Source organism: Zalophus californianus, chromosome 3 (assembly GCF_009762305.2).
Source record: "Zalophus californianus isolate mZalCal1 chromosome 3, mZalCal1.pri.v2, whole genome shotgun sequence".
In the NCBI taxonomy this organism is placed as follows: domain Eukaryota; kingdom Metazoa; phylum Chordata; class Mammalia; order Carnivora; family Otariidae; genus Zalophus; species Zalophus californianus.
This window is the reverse complement of record NC_045597.1, coordinates 177,686,912-177,712,983: the sequence shown is the minus strand read 5'-3', so window position 1 is coordinate 177,712,983 and position 26,072 is coordinate 177,686,912. Positions and strand designations below refer to the sequence as shown.

The following is a 26,072-nucleotide window of genomic DNA, read 5'->3' as shown; positions in this document are numbered from 1 at the left end:
CTGGACATTGTAGAACACAGACATCCTTTTGTATGTTTCTAACCTCCTTGTAAAAATCACCTTCAGGATGTTTCTCCTACTGAAATTTTAAGATAATGCATGAAAGTCTAAAACCACAGTAAAAGAAGTCTGACATTTCTGCTATGTGATCTCTGGGAGGAATGGCATGGGAAGCTACTCTGGAAACTATGGATGCCTTAAGATTTGGTGAAGCCACCTGTTGAAGAGATGGTGGGAAGGAGTAAAGGATGAGGTAAATGATGGGTCCTTGGTCCCTCAGCTATTATTCACCCAGAACCTCTCTGAATTTATCTAGTGTATATATTGGGTTTTTCAGTTGGTTATAATTTGAAGAAACCCTTCATTTTCTCTCAGTTTGTAGATTAGAGAGTGGTATTTTTGTGAGTACAAACGATTTGCCCTGAGTTGAACACCTGCTCAGTGGCAATGCTAGCTCTAGAGTAGAGCATAAATGACTCTCAGTCCAGAGCTCCTCTTTCTAGAAGGAATCTCTCTCCGGATAAAGGGCTCCAGTGTTTTGATTAATAGTCTGTAGGCTGATCTTTAGAGTTATCACCATGTTTCCTCAGGGAGATAAACTCCACCAGGGAGAGATCTAAGGCAACAAGCATCACTGAACAAAAAATATTGGCCCTGAATCAGGACTCAGCTTAATGTAATATGCCGGAGCGTGTAATATAATCCTTTCTCTCTTCATCCAGGCTCCAATTAGCCAGCCATGCCCTTGGGAAACTGTTACTCGGCATATAGATGCCTGGATACAGAGCCGGGCTTACCACTCATTATGTAGACATTTACTATTTATTGGCTGAAATCTTCAGCACAACCTCTTCAACACAGTGGATTTAACAAGGATGACAACAATGCCTTTTGCCTTCAGTGTACATTCTGGTCCAATCTCCTATATATTTTGCATGGCTCCTTTCCTCCTACTCCATTGGCTGCCGATTTCATCTTCAATGGAATGGGATGCCTGAAAGCGTAGTGCTTTTGGAATAATTTTTCCTGTGTTTGTTTTCCACTTGTCTTGATAAATTTTAAGTTTGACAGCAAGAAAAGGCTTTCTATTTTTCTATGAGCCAGAGAGGGTCTCATCACTCAACGAATCCCGTGAGCTTTTACTTTCTCAGCACTGTGTCCTTCTTCTGACCTTAAACTTTCTCACTGCCTGGAAAGAAAGCTTTTCATGAGAACTCACAAAGCCCTACAAGCTGAGTTTGACAATGAGACAAGCAATGAACAGGGCAGATCATCGTCAGAGGAAACTACAAATTTCCTCATCAAAAATCATTTGTTTAACATAAAACCCAGGAGTCTACTGCAAGCGAACTGCCTTACTTCCAGCAGTTTATAATTTCTTAGGAACACAGAATAACAGTGGCACTCACAGAATCAAATGATTTTATTTCTCTTTTCATTAAACCCATCTTCCCCTTGTTTCTACATGGAAGGATCCTCAGCTGCTTTCAGTCCAGCCTCAAGGAGAGCCCATTAGCTGGAGCAGAAACGTTGTATCCCCTCTGCTCTTTCTGGTTGGAATTCCATTTGAGACCCTGACCCTAAGAGAAGCAAAAAAAGGAAAGGGGTGAAGAGCAACATTAAGGAGGAGAAAACCAACCTGCCCTGAGCACCCAGTGGTTGGCAAGCTTCTCCTGAGTCATTGATTGAGGGTAGGGTCCTGTCTGCTGTTAACTCACTAAGTGACAACGGGAAAGTTGTTTCACCTGCTGAGTGCAATTCCCTCATTTTAAAACAGCACCAATAACTCTACGCACCCCCCCCGCCTTTGTGGAATACTTGTGACATTTAAGCAAAATAAGGAATGCCCAATGATTGACCCAGTGCTGGCCCAAGCTTGATATTCAAAAAGGCCACTGACTAATTTTAAATGTCCTTTAATCTTCTTATCAATCCTTCGAAGCAAGTATTATTCCCATTTTACAGATGAGCACAATGGGGCATAGACGATAACGGAGTTTGTACAAGACCACATAAGCTTTGCTATTCGTGGCACCTTAGCTTCCTTGTAGGTAGCAGCCTCTACAGTGAATTTCAGACTCCCATGATTTTTTGATATATGAGCAGAGAAGTGACACCGTTTTGCCTAAACCTACCCTCGGGTTGTGGGGTCTAACTCTACTCTTGGCAGGAGGGGACAGCTCAGTCCAGGCATCAAAGAGAAAATCACTCATGGTAAGAAGATCATGTCTTCCCCTAAACCACTGACAGCGGGCTTTCCCACCCAAGCACGTGGAGTACTCCCCCTCCCCCTCCAATGCTGTGAGATTCCAAAACCCACTGGGTAGGGAGTCACCAGCTTGTAATTGTTCTGCATTTAATTTTACACCCACTGTAAACAGAGTCAAGGTTCGGGCCAGTGTGCTTCAAATAATACCCAGGTTATTGTTCCAGATATTGTGGGGCACTTATTTCAGTCAGGCAAGGATAGGCTGCAATATTTAAGTCCCAGGTTCATTGTAAACAAAGAAAATCCATCAAAACCGGAATATCTCAAGAGAAATCCTTTCCAGGCTTTCATTACTGACTGCAAAGGATAAAAATCTTTCAGCTTGCTGATGGTTTGATGTCCCCATACACATTTACAGTGAGGTGATTGTTTTGTTCGGGTGAAGGCTTATACCTCCTCTGAAGCAAACCCATGGAAACAGTGTTGTTAAATATGTATGTGGATCTTCAAAGCCCATCGGTGTCACCTGGCTTAGCGTCCAGACTCAATACCGTGCCAGAGAGAGGAAATGTTATTCGAATGTCCCTTCCAGATGGTTGAGCTCTTGGCTACTGGATGGATGTTATACCAAGCAATAGCTTCCATTTTAAAAGCTGGGAATTAAAAGATCAATGACTTTGCTTCCTTCCAGTCTCAGAAACTCAGCATGGGGCCTTAAGTTAATGGCCTAAGCTTACTGTGCCTCTCTTTAGCCATCTGTAAAGTGGGAATAGTAACTGTCCTTCTTGTCTCCTAGGGCTTGTATTTGTCAGTGTTTTCCAGAAAAATAGAACTAGTATACACACACCCAAACACATATTCACAGATTTAAGGAATTGGCTCACACAGGTGTGGGGATTAGTAAGTCTGAAATCTGTAGGGCATGCCGGCAGTCTGGAAATCCAGGGAAGAGTTGATGTTGCAGTCTTGACTCAAAATTCCACAGGGGCAGGCTGGAAACTCAGACAGGATTTCTATGTTGCAATCTTGAAGCAAAATTTCTTCTTCATTGGGGAGCCGCAGCTATTGCTTTTAAGGTCTTCAATTGATTGGAAGAGGCCCACCCTGATTGCAAAGAGTAACATGCTTTACTTCAAGTCAATTGATTGTAAATTAATCATATCCACAAATACCTTCACAGCAACGTCTAGACTAGTGTTTGACCAAACAACTGGACACCGTGACATAGTCAAGTTGACCCATAAAATTAACCATCACAGGGCTATTTTCAAGGTCACAGCAGAGGTCATACATAAGAAAGGACTTTCAAAGATATGAAGAGCTGCACAAATATTAAGTTTTTAAATAAATTTTGAACTCCTGTGTCACATGAGGTTCTGAGGAATGTGGAGGTGAATAAATCAAAAGACCTGTCCTCAAAAAGCTTACCATCTATTTGAGATGCCAGGATTAAATGCACGGGGAGTGAAATGCTACAAGGCTATACAAGGAAGTGCTGAAGGAACAGCCTGAAGACACAAGAGCCTGTGGGTCAGAGAGGTTGCAAAAAGCCAAAGGATCCCATGGAGTCTCTTTGAAAGGCATCCCTTCCCCAGAAAAGCCTTAGCAGTCATTCACCCCATTCTCATCCAAATTACGCTCCCCTATCACTTTCTCTCATGACATTTGACTTTTGTTTTTCTTTGCAGCTTATTGCAATCATGAGTATTCATTTATTTGCATGTCTCACTGTTTAATAGTGTTCTTGCCCAAACTGAAATTCCATGAGAGCAAGGAGGTTTGAATTGTTGTTGTCACCATTACCTGCCTAACATTTAACACAGTACTTAACATGGGATAGGTGTGCAAATTATAGTCTGTGAGGTTTGAATAAGTGACTATACATATCAATGTTTTCCCCACAACAAAACTTTGCCGACTTTTCAGGAAGAAAAATTGAAAATTGTACCATAAACAACCATATATACACTCCCTAAATTCAATAATTGTTAATATTTTTGCCATTTTTGAAAGATCTCTTTCATTTCCTTATCCCTCTAGTTTTATTGCTAAATCATTTGAAAATAAGTGGCTGATGTCATGACACTTTATCCCTTGAATATTTTAGTATACATCTCTTAAAAATAAGGTGTATGTCCCATACAACCCCAATACCACTAGCCAGCCTAAACAAACTAGCAATAATTCCCCACTCTTCTCCCATTTCCAGACCATATTCAAGTTTCCCCAAATGACATTTAAAGCCCTTTTATTTTTATTAACCAGTATATAATCAAAATTCTGGAAACACTTCCTAACACATACCTACCCCCTGCACACACATACACACACACACACACACACACACACACACACATGCACACCTTTTTAAAAGAAAATTTTGCTTTGAGGTCTTGAAGAACCGATTCAATTATCTTGTAGAATGTTCCATATTCTAGATTTGTCTGCTTGTTCCCTTATAGTGTTATTTAACTTTTTCTTCCAGCCTCTGTATATCCTAGAAACAAGAAGTTAGGCCAAAAGGCTTGATGAGATTCAGCTTAAACATGTTTTCAGAGAAGACTTGATAGGCAATGTTTCTTACTTCATATTGCATCCTATCGGGAGGCATGCATGTCAGCATGTCCAGCATTCGGGAGTGCCAAGATTAATCACATGATCAAGACAGTGACCACCTGACCTCTCTCTTATATTGGTGCATTGTCCCCTTTGTATGAGCAGGAACTCATTCAAGCACATTTTTGAAAATTACTTGTAATTGCAATCCCAGTTAAATTCCTTTTTCTGGCCCTTAACACTGTTCAAAAAGCTAATTTACTTGTAAAACTTCCTTAACCCTTTTCTTCTGGAGTTGGGGCAGAGAGGTAACTGCATGGGGAGGGTTTCTTCAATTACCTTTGCAGAAAATGTTGCTGAGCTCAAACTCAAGTCTTCATGAATTTTAAAATAAAAGCACCCCCTCCATATATTTTAAAAGACAGCATTTTGTACAAATCTTTGACTATAGCATTTTTCACTCAGCATTAATTACATATATCAACTTTTCATCCTTCCTGTAAACTGATATTATTTATTAAACTCACAAGAAAAGACACGATTAATCTTTATGATTCATTGTTTCTCCTGCAAAGAACTAAAGCGTACACAGAGTTGAATTTTTCCCCTCCTGGGGTTGTATAATTGGGTTAAATCAGTGCTGTTCAAATCAGAGTACCACTGGGGGGGGTTGTGTGGCAGTCTGCTGGGGGTACTCAATAAACATGGGGACTCTTTCTGAAGCATAATTTTTTTCCTTAATGGTAAGTAATGTAAAACATCTTCATATCCCAAAATAAGCTTATATACATTGCAGAATAAAGTGAAAAAATTCACTTGGATTTAAAGATAGAACATAAGGCCACTTTAAGTGAGCCGGCAGTCAGTACAAGCTTTATGCCCTACCACTTGCCATAGCCCCCCCAACACGCCCCCAGCCCTCAGATGATCACTGTCCCCTGCTCCTGCAAGTCTTAGGAGAGCGAAAGCACCTAGTGAAATTGCCAGCAAAAAGTTTAAATCAACAAAATTAAACTTCCTCTGAAAAAGTTGCCTAGGATTTCCACCAGCCAATCTCTCCAACCCCACCCTCTTTCAGATACAGGTAAGTATGGGAACTGGAAATTGGGCGTATGGAACACTACCCATTTAAAAAAAAAAAATTTATTGGAGTACAGTTGACACACCATGTTACATTAGTTTCAGATGTGCAACATAGAGATTCCACAAGTCTATACATTATGCTACCCTCACCACAAAGGTAGTTAGCATCTGTCGCCCTGCAACACTATTATAATAGCATTGACTGTATTCCTAATGCTGGTTCCTCTTATTTCCGTGACTTATTCATTCCACAGCTGGAAGCCTGTACCTCCCACTCGCCTTCACCCATTTTTAATGATACAAGCCAGTAAACACTACTTACCTTCCTGTGCTTCCCTGCTCAGACAGGTCTCCTCTCAAGCTCAGTCCCCATCCTCCTCTTTCTCACACTGAGTGCTTATAGGATCAGTATTTACCATGTTAGAAGTTAAACCAAGAAAGTTTTTAAATACTGAAGGGTTAATTAATTGAACAATAACAGTAAGTTCCTATGTTATATAAATTATATATCTATTACTTAAAAATAACTATAACTATATTTTCCAAACCAAAACAATATTGAGTGAAAATTAGTGTTGTTTTACATGTTTTTAACATACGAACATATGGGATAACCTATCTGGTTTAATAAAGGACAGGAGGAATCTCTTTGCTTCTGCATCCAATCTCTCACTATACCACACATCATGTGGCCTCCAGAAACTCAACTGTATATGTGTGCTCATGGAAGGATGAGAGTGGAAAAGGCAAATAACATCTTAGTATTATCATGAAACGAGTTTTGATCTCATGCACCCCGTGAAAAGTTCATGGGGACCCCAAGAGGGACCATACTTTGAGAACCACTGCTTGTGACATTTCTTCTCTTTAGAATTCTCTTCCCCCTTAATTTTTTTCTACCAAAATTCAACCCATCCATTAGAGTTCAAAGTGTCGCTTTTTCATGACCTTCCTCTGTCTCTAGTAAGAATTGCTTCCTCTTTTGTGCCTCTGTAGCACTTTGATTATCTCTTGACTTACACTTAAAATACTCAACCACATGGGCAATAATTACTGAGTGCCCACTATGTTCTAGATGTGAGAGTTTCTACCCTTTCTCTACTATCTTTTCCCCACCTACTCCCCCTACATTAAGATTTACCTTCCATCCTGTCCTCCTCAAGTTGACAACCAAAGCAAGCTATTAGTGGTAGGATTTTAGGCACACTGAATTACTGGTAAGATTTTTTTATACTCCAAGGACATTTCTATAGCTCTCAAGTTACACCACATAAACCATCTGATTCTGCCATTGTTTAAGATCTTTACTATTCTTAAGCCACATTAAAATAGGTCCAATTCTCTTAGTAAGCAGAAAATTTAGAGCAATTCATCTGATAAATGTTTATAAGCATAAATTGAACCACTCTAGCCCTTGTCCGATACACCATGAATATTCAATTTGACAAATATATATTACAGCAGTTGTTGGGAGAGTTTGAATCCCAGATGAGTGGAATGACCCCTAGTCCCATGTCTCTATAATGCTAGGCCCCAAATGAGGACTAAGTATTTGAGTAAGGAGACCCAAGTCTGGTGTCTATGATAGTAATGACATGTGTAACTTTTGACACAACACTGGACATTTCTCCAACTCAGCTTCTTCCACTAGAGTTGAATCTCCTTGAAACCAGAAACCATGTCTTTTTAACCTCTGTACACCACAATGTCTGGCACATAGCAAGTGCTCCATAATTTTTTGTTGAACAAATGGCTGCATGCTAAGAATTATGTTAGAAAGCCCTTCTCAATTAGAAGGGCACCAAGCACAGGGTCCCTGTGTCATAACCGCTCATTAAATATTTGAGCACACATGAATAAACAATCGAACAGTCTGTAATCTGTGATTCTACTGTGAGCAAGACATTGCCCTAGGCACCATGGTGTCACAGTAATGACAAAGATCTGGCCCCTGCTCTCACAGAACTCAAAATTTAACCTGATATCACCTGGTTAAGATAAACAGCCACAAAGCAAACTGAGTACCCTAAATTCATGATTCTGTGTCTGACTTGGAACACCAGGATATTTGAAATTCCACCTCTGACTGGCAAAATCACTTTTTATTTCTGCTTCTAATAGAACATAAAAAAAGGCAAGGGCTAATGGGATGTCACAGCAGTGTCACCACAGCCCCTTAATTGATTTGAAGGTGCTGGCGTAACTATTTAAGAAAAAATGATGTTCTCATTGATGGGAGATAGAGAATGTACAATTTGCATCTCATCAGAAAAAAAAAATTTTCTTGGTTTCCTCTACAAAGCACTAATGTTCTCAATACTGCTGACTGTGCTATTTTGAGAAATAGCCAGCATGCCCTCCGCACAGTTAGAGAGTAAGAGGAAATATTGCCTCCCCAGGTGTCAAATTTCCTTTCTCTAATGGAAAGATGTGTGGGACAGCATTTCAAACATAGTCACAGAGGAAAAAGGAGGTTGACAAGTAAGATGGATGAATGAGAGGGAAAACATGTGTTGAGAAGGAAGCTGTCAGGATTAGCTACCATTTGTGCATCAGTAGTGTCCTAATTAAAAATGCCCATCATAAGAGACTTTGGGGAGAAAAAAAAAGGAAACCCACATCTCTGCAATATGAGAGATCTCAGAGAAAAGGCAAGACTCTAGGGCTCCACTGAACCGCAGTATTCACCCTGGTGGCGGTGTTCTGGCATCTAGGAAATTAACTGCTTCTATAACTCAACCCAGGAAATCGGCATCTTCATCAAGGTTGCCTTTGCTTTTAAAAAATATCACAGATCTAGCTAACATAAAGATGTTGGAGACACTGGGGTGTTACTATGCAATGTGGGGCTCAGTTCTTCCAACTTCTCATCAATAATAATTTCCTTCTTTCCTATAATTGGAGTCCTGAGCCTTCTGTGTTTACAGCGACATTAGTCAATTCCCTAGATGCACTAGGCCAAATTAAATAAAAGACTGCAGGGAAATTTATCTATGGAACGTGAATCTTTAATGAGCCTTCATTCTACAACTCTTATAGTAGAAAGAGACTTGCAGAAACAGATTCTAGTCACCCATGAAGGCTGGGTGGAATTGAACAGATGGATGAGCGTCCCTGATCCTCTTTTGCTTCATGTATAACATAAAGGGGCTGGATTAGATAATCATTGAGGTCATTTCCACTCTGACCTTCAGACTCTATCATTCTTCTTACATTTCTGTCTTCCCTTCTAGGAAGTGGTTAAGGGCCATTGTTCATATGTGGTGGGTTTGTGGTGGGAAAGGAATGGTGATAGTTATGAGTGTGGGCTCACCTATTAGACTGCCCAAGTTCAATCTCTTCTCTGTACTTACCAGCTGTGGAACTTTGGTCAAATTATCCAAGCTCTCTGTGTCTCAGTTTATTCACCTGTAAAATGGGATAATAACAGTACCTTTATCTCATACAGTTGCTAAAATGAAATAATCTTACACAAAACACTTGTTCTAGTACTTGCTACGTAGTGAACATACAACAAATGTTTTCTGATATAACATGTATTATGCATCTAATTGTAGAAAGGATACCTTCCCTGCAGCATCCACCACACAGGCAGCCAGAGGCAGACATGCTAAAGTCCAGTGATTTCCGAAGGTATAAAGGAGACCCTTTTCTTACAAAACAAGTAAATGTTAGGTGCCAATGTCCAAATTTCTTTTATGGTGTAAAAGGAGAGCAACAATACACCAGTTTGAATTCATAGTCTGTTGTAAATAACTTTGACTCATTTATCAACTTATTGAAAATAGACTTATTTAAAAGGGAAGAAAAAGGAGAACAAAGAGATAGATACAGGATAGAGCAAAGGAAAGAGAGATGAAAGAAAGGCAAGCTTCTATTACCATATGCTATTGCTTCGTTTCAGTCCCACTCCTATGTCTATATATGGTTCAGATTTTACTGGTATTTATATAAATACCTGCTTCAAAATGGCTCAGAAGGAATGCAAATGGAGACTCGGTTTGGGGAGGCTATCTGCGGCCTATACACATGATTTGGTCATGTCCAAAAATATGGTTTTATTAAGGCAGGTCCCACCCTTCTCCCATTGGCAGCAGCCACTCTTGGAGTTTTGTTTTGTTTGTTTTACATATTCCAAGACATTTCTGGTGCTAAATACAACTGAGCCATTCATAGAGTGTCCCTGAGGGTTTGACTCCATCAAGGTCCCTGTTCTAACCCTGGGAACATTTAGCCAAATCCTAGTCTCAAGAAAGACCTTAAAACTGACCAGAACGCATATTGGACACAGATGTCTCCAGAATTTGGCACTATCAACCCACACACACACAGATTTCAGGCCAAACTCAAGCCAGAATATATTCAGCAGTCCAGTGAATTATATGGCCACCTGACTGCTGGCTCCCCCTTGGAAATAACTTGATGAAATGTACCTGACAGGCATGAAGTTCAGCAGAGAAAGGACCAGATAAAGATTATAACCTCACTGAATTAAAAAACACAGCTACATTAGTATTTTTCAATTAGCAGAATTAACTCATCAGTCATATTGAACTAGAGCATTTATTTATGTATTTTACTGATGCAAAAACATCATAGCACAATCTAGAATTATACAGCAAACCAGATAAAAGCAAAGGAGGGAGAAAGGAAGGGGAAGATGGAACAAGTAAGGACAGATGCCTAGTTCTAAAATTAATCCAAACCAAAAGTAAGCAATCCGAGAAAGAGCAGAACCTAGCTACAGTCTGGGGAGATTTTGTGTCAGATTCATTCAGATGTCATTGCTTGACTTTTCTGTTGTCTTATTGACTAAATCAGGTCGACCACACAACCAATCAATTGTTTAAAAATAAGCTGATAACCCCTTTCAGGGATAGAGATGATATGTTCTGGAAAACAACAATTTTAGATATGCTGCATGATACAATATATTCTACAAAGTGGTCATTCAGTAAGAATTTATTGATTGGTTTCATTATTCTAATAATAAAAAAACAGGCCAATAAATAGTCCAATGACCAACCTTTAAACCAAAAGTTACATATGAAATATGCCGCATAAATGAACTTAAGTATTATTTGAGGATGTTCATTTTTAAGAATAAAAAAAGAAACAACCAATAATTTCTAAGAAAATTTGCAGATCTCATTTCAATGGACGGTATACACAAGAAGAATAAATACTAAATATAACTGTTTTCAAAATGATTGAGCCTTATAAGTTCTATTAAATAATGTACAAGATGGGGCGCCTGGGTGGCTCATTTGGTTAAGCGACTGCCTTCGGCTCAGGTCATGATCCTGGAGTCCCGGGATCAAGTCCCGCATCGGGCTCCCCGCTCAGCAGGGAGTCTGCTTCTCCCTCTGACACTCCTCCCTCTCGTGCTCTCTCTCTCTCATTCTTTCTCTCTCAAATAAATAAATAAAATCTTTAAAAAAAAATAATGTACAAGAGCAATGGCATGAGGAGACTTACCTCTCTTCGTGTTATCTATGAAGAGTAAATAAGAGCCTTCACTGTTAAATTGGTCACTTTCAATCAGTGCTTAATCGTTTAGGATAAAGAGAATGTACTGCTCCTTTCACTAATATTAAATGAGCAGATTTCTCTATATCCTGTAGTACAGAGAAAGGAATCACTGGCATAACTTGACCGGTTTTCATGAAATAAATATTTAAAACTTCTGCTGAAATTTAACAGATGCCAAATATACATGGAGAGCAGTTTATTCTTCTATAAAGAATAAATGAAATAGCAGAGCATTCAGGTGCTTTTTTTTTCCTTCATAGTTTATATGGTACTCAAAAATAGACACCAAAATGCAGTGACTACTAAAAACAAAATAGAGCACAAGGAGTTTTTCAAGCAAATTCTTTCAAACTTCAAAGAAATCCTGTTTAAAAGAGTAAGGGTATTGAGGACAATCCGTAAGAACGTGAAAAAAATGAAGCAAAATGAAACAGAGAAGAAAATGGGGATTATTAAAATAGAATTAGATAGAAAATCACAAATTTGCTGAACAGGCAAAGATCCAACATACACATAACTGGTGTTTGCAGACCAATAGAAAATCTGAAGTGGAAATAACTTTTTTTCAAAGATCTAAGAGAAGAAAATATTCCTGAGATAAAACAGGACAGGACAAAAGTCTATATATTAAAAGACCACACGATATTCCAAAAAGGGAAGATACTGAATGATCAATGCAGACTTACCCTGATTACATTACCAGACTCTTGTGAGCATCAGGTCAAGAACATCAAGTCAACTATGAACATCAGAAATGATCAGGTTGACCTCAGGTTTTCCTACAGCCACACTCGGTACTAGAAGACAGTGGTAGACTGTGTACAAAGTTCTGAGAGAAAGAAAATGTGGTCCAATAATTTTACACTTGGCCAAGGTATCATGAAGCAAGAAAGGTCAAAGATATAAACCCTTATATATTCCAAAAGTTGGGTAACACAGTCCCTATGGATGCTGCATGTGGACAATAACTACTTGAAGGTAAACCCCAACCAGTGAAACGGTGAATGGAGAAACCATAGTGAAACCAATCCTGAGCACTGAATAAGTTTAAATATAGAATGAAGGCTCAGTAACTGTGGGTGGAGAATATTAACAGTATAAATCAGGTCAACATACAAATATTATACCTAAAAAAATTAAGCGATAAAGAAAGGAGGAGGCAGGAGAATAGTATAAACATGCTAATCTCCTCTTCAGAGTTGGGGTCAAAAGATACAGTTTAAAGTAGACAAAGCACAAGGTTAAGTATAATATGCTGAAGTACAAAACAGCTTCTAGAGAAACTAAGAATAATATAGACAAACTAAGAATAATTAAACCTACACCAGTTAGGTTGTGGAAGTGAAGGAAGGAAGATGGGGGGAATTATAAATATTTGGTTTTTCATCTAGTATAGACAGTAAGTGATATTTAAAGATAATGAACTAAGAAGTAGAAATTGTAAAATATTTTTATATCATAGAAGAAAATCAACAGAAAAAAAATACATAAAACAGTACAGGCTAAATAGCATGAAATGTAAAAAAAAATGAAGTGTTAAAAAAAATACTAGAAACACAGTCTGTGATATCAAAAGGGAAGAAAATAAGTGACCATCTAAAAAGAACTGGTTGAATAACTAGAACACCCACATAATGGAATACACAACATTTGAAGAATGGGATAAAGCTTTTGCAGAAACAACCTCCAAGGTGTGTGGTAAAGGAAGGAAGGTAAGGTGTCAAACAGTGTGTACAGGATTTTTCCATTTGTGTAAATGTAAAAGATATTCAGTATAAACACACACACTCACATACGCACTCAAATACTTGTTTAGGCAGGAAAGACTTGCAGAAGAAAGTGTTATTGCTGATACTTCTTTCTTGGTGGGAGGACTAGTATTGTAGAGTTGAAGAAGACTTACTTTCCTTTGTATTTCCTTTTCTACATTTATTAGTAGTCTGATCAAAATATAATAAAACCAATTCAAGAAAATACATATGTACATTCACATACATATATACATAGAAATACATATTTCTTAACAGAGTCAAATAGATGCATGAATGTGTATGTGTGTATAATTAAGGAAATATCACAAGCCAAATTAAGAAACAGTAAATGAGCCAATACATTTTGCCAAGAAAAAAAATTAAGTTAGATATCTTACCTTGTATCAAAATAAATTCCAGAAACATAGGAGATAGATGTAAAAAATCGAAGTAGAAAAGACTGTAAAGTAATATTTAATTGATATTCATTTGGGGAAGGATTTTCTAGACATTTTAAAAAGCAAGAGAAACATGAGGGAGCGTCTGCAACAACATGACAGTCAAAGAGGTTAAAATGCTTGAATACTTAAAAAGCCCTTATAAACCCTCAAGGAAAACTAATTCTTATCTCAAAAAAAAAAAGATCAAGAGACTAAAAATAGATAAATCTGTATATTTTTTTTGAGTACCGACTCGTTGTGCTCACCATGTTAGACTTTGAGAGGTTGGTGGTGAGCCAAGAGCTCTTGTGGAACTCACAGTCTGGTGGTGGAAGAACATTCTAGAATTAGATGGATTCTCATCTAACGATTCACTTGTCAAAATTGATTGACAATTGATTTTCAAGCCAGCTATTAGCACCAATCAGGATGCATTTTATAACTATATCAATAGCTATAACCACACGCATATCCGTGCTACATGTATGTTCCATCTATGCACAGGCTAAGCCATGGAAGCGGGTTATCTTTCAGTCCACACAACGCCAGGAGATCGCTGTTACTATTTCTCCTGTTTTGCAAATGGGAAAACTAAGGGACTTCAAGAGATTAGGCAACTTATCCAAATTTGAGGCACGATTTAAGTCCTCCCCAATATCCAAATCCATGCAGCAAGGAGACAACATTTTCGAAGAGCAAAATTGGTCGGAAACATAGAAATATGCTAGGTTAGGTAATGTGCTTCATAAACACAAGATATCTCTGTGTAAAATGGTTGCTTTTGCAGCCTTGACAAAATTAATTTACAATTTTTTTAACTTTCTGTGATACACTTTTCACTTAAATATGTGTGTGTGTGTGTGTGTGTGTGTATGTTTTTATCTTTGTTGGTTTCATTTTGCCTCTGATAAGTCATTACCTCTGCAGTTCGAGTAAATAAAATGATTGCCCTTGAACTCTCTCTAGTCTAAGGCAGCAGAGCAGGAAGAAACATATGGTACCAGTGCATTGCTATGCACAATTTTAGACCTCCTCAAGAATTACATGGCCATGGTGGTGATTTGCTATCAACAGTGTTGTGACTCCTAATTCAAAATAGTGGATTCAGGGCCTTAAAACACAAACCTATGGGTCAGCCAGGCATTCCCTCTTGTATTCAAATCAGTCCAGCTTTTCAGCGCACAGCATCTGCGTTTCCCTTCACACAGCCACTGCACTCAGGAGAATTTGGACCAACTCAGCATGCAAGGACGATAGGACAGGCATTTGCTCTGTAAATAGCACGCAGCATGATGATTAGAACAACTGACTCTGTGTGAGGAGAAAGGAAGAAAAGAGCGCGTGCGTGCACTCGCTGTCTCTCCAGGCACAAAGCAGGAAACGGTTCATTTCATGATCGGTAACAAGACCTTAGCTCCAGCGCTCGACTAAATGATGACTTTTTGCCATTGCACACGTGTGAGTTTGCAAAATAAAATTTCCTCAACGTCACTGGAATTTCTTCTCGGTTAAAATCTGAGTGCCCGCCGTTCTCATGACTACAGGTCTGACATCTCTTCTAGGTTTGTTGAATGTATTTTGCTGGACAGCTTTGCTGTAGTAATTGATTTTTATTGTGTGAGGCTAGTCTACATTCTAGCAAATTTGCAGTTGATTATCCTCAGCTCGTTCGGAACTAGTTTCCAGAGATGGTTTGTGTGACCTTGTGAAAGAAAGTATAGGACAATCATTCTTCTTTGCAAACTTGTTAAGCCTTTTATTATACATGTATGGGGGGGGAGCTTACTTAGGGATTAAAAACTATGTTCTCTCACGAAAGAGATATGAGGTCCTACTCTGGATAATGCTATTAAACATAGTGATGGCTTCCCTCCTTCTTGGACGTGCTGTGATCTACAGTCCTTGAATCCTGATAGAAAGTGTTACTACATTTATCTCTCATTTTAACTTATATACGTGACTTGGTAGAATGTATTTTGGTTTTAGAAATTGCCCCTTCTCATCAATTCTGTTGTTATCCTTTGCTGAATCTCGTTGCCCCAGTAGACAGTAGGTACCTTGCTATCACGAAAAGGTGAGGATCACTGGTTAGGATGACATAACAACGACCAAGCTTCCTCCTTCCTCGCCCTGCCCATAACGAGCTGCTCAACTCACTCTCTTCGATCAGGATGTTGCATTACACCCAAAAACAGTGCTTTCCCACAGGTGTGTTCTCATGAGCTATGGCAAGAAAACGCAAAAGGCAGATGATGGAACCCTGTTTCTGAGTAAGGAAGGGAGGGAGTATCCAACATCACAAAACATGAGGAAGGACAGATCGTTGAAGAGAGCAATCAGGAAACTGAAATATTGTCCCTCATCCCCTCAAACTCTGTAGCCCTTGAACTTGAACACTGAGGTCATCTTCATGTTACTTAATTAAAACCCCTGAAAGGTTCTCTCACCCACAGGATGGGTACCAAGAGCCTTTGCATGGCACATGAGGGCGTGTGTGACCCTGGCTCAACTCCTGTGTTTCTTGTCACTCCTTGCCCCTTTGGTCACTTGACTGAAAGTAAACTCTCCAGGGAACCTCACATACCCCAAGCTGTTTGCACTCCTGGACCTCTGCTTAGGTTTTCCCATCTGCCTAGAATCGCCTCCCCCACCTTCCCCTGGCTAACATGTAATCTTGTAATACTTGTCCTCCCGGAAGATTTCCTCTCCTCTCAGCTCACATAATATCTTGCACATGAGTCTCTCATTCTAGTGAGGTTAACTTATTATCATCTGTCTGTTTGTGTGTTTCCCTGAAGCACTAGGAGGTTCCTGAAGTGTGGGGACCGTGTCTTATTCATCTACCTATCCTGAAGCCTAGATAGCCTCTGGCACATAGTGGGAGCTTAATAAATATAAGTTGAGTAAGTGAATTATCTTGGAAGCCGATCTTTAAAAGAAAAAAAAAATGAAACATATAAAATTAACCTGATTATTTCTTTGCTCTGTTACTTTGAGCAAGTTACTTTTCCATGAGAGGTCTAATTTTCTCACCTTAACACATATCACCAACCTCGTAAAGGTGGTGTGACAATTAAATAAGAAAATGCCTAGAAAGTTGCCTAGTCAAAATCCTCACATTTAACAAGAATTAATTGAGTGTTCAGTATTATTGTTAACTGAGTAATTAAAGTGAAGTCAATCCTTTCACATCTAATATCCATATATTTTTTTAAGAGTTAAATTTTTAGAATTATTTGGTGAAAATTTTTTGGGCCTCCTTTTGAGGGTTTTGTTGTCTTATGTTACTTTCTTCTTTTTTTTTTTTTAATTATGCTGATTCTTCCCTCAATTTGCCTCTTCTCTGTGTGAGAACAAATAGCCAGTAATTCAGGTATCGGGTAATTCAGGGTGGGTAACTCACACTCCTGTTGAGTCAGCAGGGACTCCAATTTAGAATCACATCAGCAGACATCATCCTCTGTAAATATTTCAAAAGTTGATAGACATGGCTGTTTTCACTATTCCAAATTACCATATGTGTCCATCACTCAAATCTGTTTCCATTCACAAATAAGCTTCATGATGTTCTTGAAGGAAAGAAACCAAATCCAAATTTCTACATCCATCACTTACACTCATTCTTATTGCCAGCAAGGTTTGGCAGGAGACGGGAAGTTTTATAAATTGGTGACGGGAGTAAATTCTGCATAATCCCGTAGGTCAGCAATGCCTTAAAGAATGTTTAAAAACTAAAGGTCAAATCTCCAAAAGTCAAAACTTATTTTCCAAGGGCAACAATCTTATTTTATTTCTTTTAAGACCACAAACATGCTTATTTCCCTAAAGGTCTTGGAGATTTGTGTGTACTATTCGTAGAACCAGGAAATAAACTTAGCTTTAGCACTCTACTAATGGCAGACCACCCCAGTGCTTGAGTCTGGGCGGTCTCCTCCTGGTACCACAAAAATGCCATGCTCATTTTTCCATCTTGCTTCTGCACACATTTTCCCCAACCTCCACAATAACCTCCTACTCTCTGGTGCAGATCATGGCTGCACTGCTGCTTAGCTCTGAGACCTTGGGAAATTAATTGACTTAACGTTCCCTAAACCTCAATTTCCTCATCTCTAAAATGGGGATAAAAATAGTATCCATCCAGAGAGTTGTTATAATAATTAAAGTAGGCAGTGATTTAATTGTTTATCCCAGCTTCTGGCATTGCATGACATTCACTTTATGACAAAGCGATGTTGTTCTGCTGTTACTCGGTCTATCCTACTCACCAATGATGGCCCAGTTCACCCTCTCTCTTTCCCACATAGTTTTTCCCTTTGCTGTTCTTTCTTTTATGTGGATTGCACTCTTCACCTTATATACATATGTTATATATATTTAAAATATATTATGTATATATAAAATATTTATGTATATTATATATATCACTATTCTATGGTACATGGTTATATTTAATACATATAGAGCATATGATCATATATAATATATACAGCATTTGAGATTACATATCATGTAATAGTGTATAATATACAGATAGACATGTACCATAGTATGCCTCAGAGTGTGTGTGTTTGTACATATTACACATGTATATTCTCGGCATCTAGCATAGGTGCCAAACATAGTCATTAAAGCGTATATGTGTTAAACTAAACAGACATCAAAAATATATATATACTTGAGTAGGACCCTAAAGCCAATATTTAGATTTCTTTCAACGTGGATCAAAAGTATCTGATGTCAAATCCCAGAAACCAGGTATGACAGAGCTGGAGGAGCAACTGTAAATAAGGCTGATGAAGGTCATGAGACTCAGGGAAGAATAGATCACAGATCTTATCAGCAGGAAAGAAGATTTAGGAGTGGCTTTAAGGATAAGACCATTAAAATATCATTTTGTGAAATCTGTAATGACTATTTGCTTGTTGCTTTAGTGATATTTCCAATCGCTTTCAAATACCTACAAAATAATTTTGTTTGGCCCAAAGAGATCACAGCTCCCCTGGAGAAAATTGCATGACAATTACAGAGAAAGCAGAGCAATTCGCATAACCCAGAGAACAATCCACTTTGTTTTCCTGAATTATGTGCCAGTAGTAGGCCTGGAAATGCCCAAACTTATCAAAAGCCAGTCTCGAATGTGGATGAGAAGTCATACACCAAGACTTAGTGAGGGGATTTCAGACATCTGCTAACAAGAGAAGAGAGTCTGGACAGCCAGGTTACTGAGGGTCATCCAAGTCTGTTTCAAATGAAAAAAACACATAAAAAAGATTCTCCTCTAAAGATTCCCAGAATCAATAAGCACACTTTTAAGAATACAGATTAACAAGCAACACCTCAGACCTGCTTATTCAGAATCTCCCTGAATAAGATAGAGTCTAATACCTATTATTAATAATATCACCAAGTTGAGTTTGATGATTAGCTGGATCTAGGGATCTACTCCATTTTCCTAGAAAACAATCATTCCCTCTTTAGCTGGGGATCTCTGAGTCCCAGAGAGAAAATCAAGGTGATGCCCATCCTGCAGGAAAGGCGTCTGGAAACCTGGAAGAATGAGGGGAGACTTTGATAAGACTGTCCCAACTTTCCCTCCTGCCATTTGAGACTCAAGAACTAACAGGAAGTAGGGGCTCCAAGGAAATCCGGGTGGTCCCCAGCATAAGTTTTAGTTACATTATTCTATTGCCAGGTGTTCTCTCGAGGGAGAGGGCCCCCCTGCATGGTTACTGACAAACCTGAGGTTCCTAAAGCCTGCTGTGTTGTCATTTTACCTGCATCAAGAGAAAGCTCAAGGCAATGTAAATGATGTATATCTTTTCTTAAAAATCAGTGTAAATATTTCATGGATTGTACAGTAAATAATAAATACATTTGGAAAAACACAACATAAATATTTGATCATTTAGAGAGCAACTCTTAAGCCTGGAATTACATATGAATGTTCAAAAAAATCCAAGAAATCCTAAATTGTGTACCAATCATTCAAAAGTGACCTGAACATAGTCACGGGCACAGTTTTTTTAATTGTCGGGTTTGTTTCTTAACCAGGGAAGTGTTAAGTCAAGATGTTACTGTCTGTAACAGCCTGCTTGTGAATCATCTGAAATTTTGGGAACTACCAAACTCCTCTGCCTTCTGATAATACTTGGCGTGCATCTTGAAATAATAAAATGCTCTCTTCCTAGGAGAAAAATGTAGGGATACCCTGCTGTTCAGCTGCTGCTCTTACTGCAAAGAGTTTCCATTCCTGCAATGGTTGCCCCCACAGAAAGACTGGATAATAAACATCAAATGCCTCTTGCAAACCGAGCAGGTAACATTTTCTTATACCTAACAGTGGGTCAGATATTCGAGTAGGAAGCTTCAACCAGATAAATGTGGGCTTTTGTTTTTGGTTTTTTTTTTTTTCAGATCATCAAGGATGTGCTTTATATTGATAAAATAATCCATTCATCCTGCCTGCAGACTCCTGGCCCATGATCTGTTTCTGTTCACATCTGTCTGCTCTTCTAGAATTATATGGAATTCCAGTCCCCACGACCCACACAAGTTCATCTGTTTTCTCCATTTCTATTATGTCCTATCATAGACAGCCTTGGAGATTCGGTCCCAGCCCTGCTCCCCTGGGCAATCGTTCTTGCTGAATCCTGCACATGCCTGTATTACAGCATCTGTCCCAGAGAATTAAAATACTTGTTTATATTTCATATTCGCCACTGTATCCCAGAACCTAGAAGAGTGGCTGGCATGTAGTCAACTCTATAAGTATTTGTTGAATGAATGAATGAATGAATGAATGAGTGAGTGAATGAATGAATGAATACATTTTTATCCATCTCCACCAGCGACATGGACACTGCTTTGATTCACAGTGCACTCAGAGCCTGGCACGGTGCCTCACACAGGATTCGTGCTCAGTAAAGATATGTTGGGCGGATAAACAGACTTTAGCAGGGAATGTGTCTGTGGTGGTGAAAGCATATGCAGTGTATGAAACAAAAAAGAAAGAGAACAGAGAAGAAATAGGGGGTGTGCCAAACTACAGTTTTACTCTTCTCATTGAAACATATCCTTGGGGAAGATTAATAAGTACATACTTTAACAAAGGTTTATAAGGAAGATGAAGAACCTCTGAGAAGCTTGAAGCATAACCGAAGTTAGCACATTGAATTTTGCACCAAACTACCACTGTGTGGTTGATGGAGGCCATTTATTCATCTCATTTTCCTCTTGGAGGAAACAAAATCAAATTAAAGGAAAAGATCTAATAACTTGCCCAGAGGCACACAGAGATGCAGCGGTGGATCCAGTTTCCTCTCCATGGCTCTCGAGAGCTCATCACTCTTAAGGCTTAAACGGGCAAGTCTGGCATTAAGGACCCCCAAATGACTATAACCCACCAATATACAAAAGTTCACGGAATGTAGGCACCATCTAGGACTTGAGAGTGAGAAGTATGCATCCAAAGGGATACTTTTTATCAAACCAAAATAAGATATGGTCCCTGTCCTCATGGAAGAATCTAATGGAAGACAGAGGACAAGACAAACACTCAGGACACACTTAAATCCCAATTCATAGCATTAAATGGCAGGTGTAATTGAGTGGAAGAAATAATGTATCATTTAGGTTTCTTTTGTTGTAGGCATCAGTGACCAAACAGTGTAAGCATGTGGAGAGCCAGAGGATAGGAGAGAAGGCTGCATACTCAGGAAGCTCCAAAGTGCCCTAACCCAGCCACCATTGCTGGAATGAATGAACAATTGCCCACCATTTCTCTCCATCTCTCCAAGATTCTGTTCAAGATTCAAAGTCCCAGTAGAGAGAGCCCAAGTGAATGAGCTTAGAGAATACCATCCCCATGGCTATCCTGGGGCAATAATAGGAGGAATCTGATGGGAGAAGCCCCTGAGGACCTCTCAGCCTCTCCTGTAGGATGGAAGAGCCTTTTCATCTGTCATTCCTCTGTGACTTCACCCAATGAGTCATCCCCCCAAAGGACACTGAGGTGTTCCCAGTAGGAGGAATACATGAAGGGCTTCCAGAAGATGGCAAATGTGCATTACCAACAATTCCTGTGGAAGAAATTCAAAAGAAGGGGAAATCCCTGGACATGAATCAGCAAATACACATTGAGGAGGTAGGCAAGACTCAAGACTGGTCTGTTCTAGCAAAGATGTTGATAATGGTTATGGTAAACTAGCACTCTGGATGGTATGGAGTATGTCAATAGATCTGTGTGGTATATGGAATTGTTCAAACATGTCCTATTGTTCGTGGATAAAACAAAATAATTTTCAGTTAGACTCAGTAGGGACTCGCATAATGGAAATACTCAGGTTCATGGCTATTTAACTGTTTTAGCTAGTTGTAATAAAGCACTGCATTCAGTTTTTTTTCAGAGGGTACCCCCCTTTTTTATTGAGGTGTAATTGACATACAACATTATATCAGTTTCAGGTGTACAGCATAATGACAATATTTGTATATATCGCAAAATGATCACTACAAGACTATTTAATATCTGTCAAAATACATAACTACAGAATTCTTTTTCTTGTGATGAGAACTTTGAAGATTTACTGCCTTAGCAAATTTCAAATATGTTACATTCAATTTTGATATTTCTCTGGCAAGAGGAAAAATTTTCCTTTTAGAGCACTTGCCTGCAGTTTAAATCACAGATCACGGCAATAATGCTTTATATGTACATAATACTTTAACGTTTCCCAATTTTTTCACAAATGTTAATTGAGTATCTCAAAATTTCCATGCCATACATACAAGCTCTGTTTCCATTCTCATTTTTACAGAAGAGAACCAAACTCAGAGAGGTAAGTGACTTGCCCAAGATAACAACCCAGGGCATCTAACTGGCTTTGTGCATTTCTTCTCCAAGCCATGTTTAATAAAGAGGCAATAAAATATTGCACCCATGTATAAATTTCAGTAACCTATATTCTCCTATATTTCAGACTAAATCAAATAACCTAAAAAAAAAAATGTGTACCTTTTTAAGGATAACGATGACATTCCTCTAGTCAAAAAAATAATGACAGCTCTTTTGAGGTGAGAAAGAGCCATGGAGAGAATGTTTCATCGGTTAACAAATATGTATGCAGTACTTTGTGCAAACTCTCCTCCAAGGCAAGCCAGGGCCCGGGGCTGTGAACCTGGAAAAAGCCATGAGAGTTGGGCTGGTTGGAGAAATGGGGAAGAGGCAGGACTGGCCTGTGAGCAGAGTTTGAGGAAAAAGGAATCTAAAGGATTTCATCCAGGGCAAAGCTGGAGACTAGAAGTGAGCAGGCTATGGAACTTTCAGCCTGAAGGAGCAGAAAAGGCAGGAGGAAAGCAGAGAATAACAGGACAGGAGCCAGAGGCCCCAAGCAGAATGGGTCAGTCACCTGCGGTTGGCTGTGAAGCACCTGCAGCCTCACCCCCAGGTGGGAGACGGATGCTAACTAAGGCTGGGCTGGCTCCCTGATCTGCATGAAAGGAAGATGAGAAAGCCCACAAAGAGCTCCTGACCAAGCTAGAAAGATAAATACGTGAAACTACAGTCAATAGCATAGGGACAGGAAACCAACCCCAAACAAAAGAAGTTCACTGGAGATGAGGAGCTCAGGGAAGGAAAGGACCACTCTGAGCTAGAGCAGCCTCTGCAGACTTCACTGAGGAATGACACAGACCTTGAGAAATGTGCTGTGGCTTGTCTGTCTTGCCAATTTGCTTTGAAATGTAACACGGACTTATATTTCACTTTTCAGTTTATCAGTCTTGGAGAGTGTTAACCTTTGCTCCTTTTATTTATTTTTTTTTCCTCTTCCTATACTGGATGATTTCTCTGAAAGCCAGCCAAAGTCCCAGATCAGTATGCCTTTGTTTTATCTAATATCAACAGACTTAATGTTAGGTGTGTCTTCTCTGTGCTTCACACTGACAAAGTGCTGGATTTAATGAATAAAGACAGAAATTGGTAAGGCGGGAGTCCCTATCCTCAGGAAACTTGGTTATTCAGGAAATACAGACACATAAACAAATTCTTAGAAAGTGTGGTGGAAACGTCTAAGAAAGGAATCAGTATAAAAGCTAAGAGGAATGAGTTCTAGCATTAGAAAAAAGGATTTTTTTTTTTCCATTCACTTATTCAACAAATACTTTGAGTGCCGCCCAGGTGCTGAGCACTGTGGTGATCGTTGAGAATCACCAGTTAATATGTCATAGCTCTCCTTTGAAACAGCTTGTATTGTAAGTTGGGGAAGGAGTCAACCTGAGAGACTCAAGAGGAAACGTTTTGGTCCTCCTGAGTCCCTAGCACCGAAAAGGTAACGTGCTATTGCTGGCTGGCTCTAATTTGGTGCCATATTGATGGACCACTAAGGGATTTGTCAACATCTCAATATATGAAGCATTTTCACTATCCCTCCCAAACCACATATGGTCCTATTTCAAACTCTTACAGATTTCCCATAAGCAAGCCTAAATGTCCATCGCTTGAAAAAAAAAATCCCTGTATTATTCATCAAGAGAAATATTCATTACAGCAGAGAGAATGTCTGCGGGGGCAGAGATGGGATCCAATTCGAGATGACATCAGCCCTGATTTGTATCACCTGGGACAGGCAAGGGAGCGCTCAGAGCCAATACCCTGATGGAGCCAACAGGAGGGTCTACAGCTCCATTTTCTGGAAACGGTTCCAGGTGTTCAGCCTGTACCAGACTCACAGGGTTTCTGAAGAACCAAAACACTGCCACTCAGAATCACCTGTGGCTATTGGTACCTCCCTATCTTAGTCCATTCAAGCTGCTATTAAAAAAAAAAAAAAAAAAAAACACAGTTGGGGTAGCTTCTAAGCAAGAGAAATGTATTTCTCACAGATCTAGGGGCTGGTAAATTCAACTTCAAGGCACCAGCGTGGTGGTGTTCTGGTAAAGACTCTCTTCCTGGTTCAGAGCTGGAGCCTTCTTGCTGGGTCTTCATGGGGTGGAAGAGAATAGGGAGCTTGGCGAGTCTCTTTTACAAGGACACTAATCCTATCCATGAGGGCTTCACCCTCATGACCAAATCCCCTCCAAAGCCCTCACCTAATACCATCACCTTTGGGGATTCAGATCTCAACATATGAATTTGGAGGGGACACAAACATTCAGACCATAGCACTACCCCATAAGGGTGTTGGGAGGACTAATGAGTTAGTAAATTACAGAGTTTAGAGCTGCTTGCTACATAGGAATCATCATGTAAGTAAGTCATAGTATGTAGTAGCCTCTCCAAATATGTCATACAATTGCTTCACACACCTACAATCAAGGAGAGAATGGGGAAATCGGTTTACTGACTGGACTTAAGACACAGAGAAAGTGTGCCATTAGCCGGACAATTCTAATTTTTTTAAAACTCAAAATGATGCTAATGTCCCTTCTGATAAAAATAGTGTGAGCATGCCTCCTAGTTTTATAGAAGGGCAGATTCCATGTGTGTATGGTCTGTGCATGTGTGTGCATGTGTGCTTTTGTGTGTACGTGTGTGAAGGCCAACTATTTTAAATGGACCTAGAGACAACTATAAAAGCAGCCTTCGAGCATCTTTTAAAATGTTATGGGCAGTTTCTGTTTTCTCCAAAATGTGTACCATGTAATTCATTTCTTCATATCCCCATCTACCCTAATCCTCAGCTGGCTCTTCTATGTCCCTTCTTATTCTAAAATTCTAAAATGGAGATGATATTTTGGATGGGTCTTCTGATATATACCCCTTTTCAATAATCTGATTCCCCCTCCTTATAATTATCTTGTTGTCATTGCCAAAAGAAAGAGGAGGGCATAAACCCTCGGGGAAAGTAAAAGCTATGACGTAGGGGCAGTTCCTGTCAGATAAGAAGGAAAAATGCAAAGCTCTCCCAACAACTGGGGAGAGGCTCATGAGGGGAGAGAGAGAAGAAGGGCAAAGGCAAGAGGTCAGAGCCAGGTGAAGTGTTTTGCTCTGTCTCCCACCTTGGAGTGGGGAGGAATTGGTGGAAGCTCCCACACTGAATGGGGTAAGCCCCACAGGGGAGGGGGTTCTCTCCCTGTTTTTCAGGGTACACACTATAGAAAGCACTGGCTTCTTTGAGAAGATAAGATACAGGCATAGAGTCAAATGTGTATCCAGGCAGTTCTCTGTGGCATTGTGGCATCTGGGAACTCAGAGATCCCAGCAAGTCCTACTGGGGAGGACTGGTGAGCCAACATGGATTTATTGAGAGCTTACCTCAGCCATGGCATGGACCATCGTCCTCAGCAACACAGGCCTATATGGTGCCCCAAAACCGTGTGGGTCCAGCCATAGAGCAGGCATTAGAACAGGATGCCAGCGACCAGAGGGCACAAAGGACCTCTCGGAGAAGTCCAGCAAGGACCCAGCAGCAGCACTGCCCCCATGCCCCATGCCCCATCACCCGTGTAAACTTCTTCTTGCACTATGTGCCATTGGGAAGAAGGAGGGGAAAGGAGGTCTCT

General features: G+C 39.6%; 1 long non-coding RNA gene across 1 annotated transcript; it reads right to left on the bottom strand.

Annotated features, from left to right (window-relative positions):
- Positions 1-1,435: 1,435 nt before the first annotated feature.
- LOC113920217 lies at positions 1,436-9,234 on the bottom strand. Its single transcript, XR_003519261.1, has 5 exons — positions 9,202-9,234; positions 6,171-6,244; positions 4,573-4,706; positions 3,094-3,313; positions 1,436-1,580 (listed from the first exon to the last, which is right to left on the bottom strand). It is a non-coding gene; the product is annotated as an uncharacterized LOC113920217 (long non-coding RNA).
- Positions 9,235-26,072: the final 16,838 nt, after the last annotated feature.